Here is a 1,984-nt window from a genome sequence, read left to right on the forward strand (position 1 = left end):
AAAAGTTGGACCTAAGAAGCATCAGATGTGGTGTGCAACAGAGACGACTGCGCTGGTATGGTCATGTGGCGAGAATGGATGAGGATAGCTGTGTGAAAAAGTGCCACACCCTAGCGGTTGGGGGACCTGTGGAAGAGGTAGACCCAGGAAGACCTGGGATGAAGTGGTGAAGCACGACCTTCAAACATTAGGCCTCACCGAGGCAATGACTAGTGACTGAGACCTTTGGAAATATGCTGTGCACGAGAAGACCTGGCAAGCCAAGTGAGTCCATAACCCGTGACCTATGCCAGGGGTGTAACCAGCCAACTTATGCATACCTTTCCTTCATTGGGCACTAAACTCTGCTTGCGAAGACCTGTTGAGGCAAGTGAAATCAAAATCAAATTCGATGACAGCACCACATGACTGGCATCCATGCTAGTGGAACGCTAAGAGCACCATCTGAGCGTGATCGTTGCCAGAGCAGCTGACTGGCTTCCATGCCGGTGGCACATAAAAAGCACCATGTGAGTGTGATCGTTACCAGTGTCGCCTTACTGGCACTTGTGCCGGTGGCACATGAAAAGAAAATATTTGAGCAAGGTTGTTGCCAGTGCCACTGAACTGGCTCCTGTGCAGGTGGCACGTAAAAAACACCATTTGAGCATGGCCATTGCCAGTACCGCCTGACTGGCCCTCGTGCCGGCGCCACGTAAAAGCTCCCACTACACTCTCTGTGTGGTTGGCGTTAGGAAGGGCATCCAGCTGTAGAAACTCTGCCAGATCAGATTGGAGCCTGGTTGTAGCCATCTGGTTCGCCAGTCCTCAGTCAAATCGTCCAACCCATGCCAGCATGGAAATCAGATGTTAAATGATGATGATGATGAATTTAACCCAATTCTGTGTAGATCCAAAACTTGGTCATATCTTGTGCAATTATTGTTGCCTGGTATATTACATTTCTTCTTATGCAATCCCTGTTTAACTTGCATCTATCTGGGTCTCTGTAATTGCAGTTTATCTTTTGTCTAGATAATGAAATATTATTATGCTTTGTAGATTTATTTAAGTTATTGTCTGTATAGGTATTTCTATTGTTATTGTTAAAGGTATTATCTAGTGCTTTTAAAGTTTTTATTTATAATCATTCTAATAGATTTAATAAAATTTGTCTTTAATTGTATAGCGAAAGGAATTAAGATCCATATGGTTTTATCTGAGTCTAGCTTATTCATACTTTCATTTTTTGTCACAATATCGGTTTTTTTTTCACATATAAGGTATTAATTTCTTCCTTACAATGTTTTTATTATAATTATCGTAGTTATTATCACTCCCATTATTATTATTATTACTGATCGTACTCATATGATCTATATTTTCCTTTATTGTTATCTTATTCTTATTACTCTTGTTCTTTATTTGGAAGTTGTAATAATTAGTTTACCCTAGTAATGTTTTTTGTGTTTATTGTCATTTCTGTTATTATTATAATAATTATTAATAATATTAATACACTAACTTTTTGTATTTGTACATACCTGTTGTGTGCATCACACTTACTTCTAAGAAATGGCAAAGCAAGAGAGAGGAGGACAGAGAGGAAGTAAGAGAGACAGTGAGTGGTGACAGCATTCGTTTTGTTTTTAAATGTTTCAGAGAGGACGTAAGAGAGAAAGAGAGTAAGAGAGTGAGAAAAAGTGAGAGAGAAAGATAGAGAGTGAAAGAGACAATGAGTGGTGATGGCGTTCATTTTGTGCTTTTAAATGTTTATCACATCGCAAGAGAAGTAGATACATATACACATTGTTAAATCAAAAGTGAGAGAGAAGAGGGACACAAAGGAAGTGAACGAGAAGGAGAGACAATAGATACATAAATCCAAAGAAAGGTTCATAACAATCATGGCTGAAGTATAATTTTGGAAGTATTGTTGAAGTTTTTCTTATTTAGAATTAAGAAAGATATGTAAAAATAACTTCTTTTGTGCGCACACACACAC

The sequence above is a fragment of the Octopus bimaculoides genome, chromosome 6 (genome assembly GCF_001194135.2).
Source record: "Octopus bimaculoides isolate UCB-OBI-ISO-001 chromosome 6, ASM119413v2, whole genome shotgun sequence".
NCBI classification, from domain to species: domain Eukaryota; kingdom Metazoa; phylum Mollusca; class Cephalopoda; order Octopoda; family Octopodidae; genus Octopus; species Octopus bimaculoides.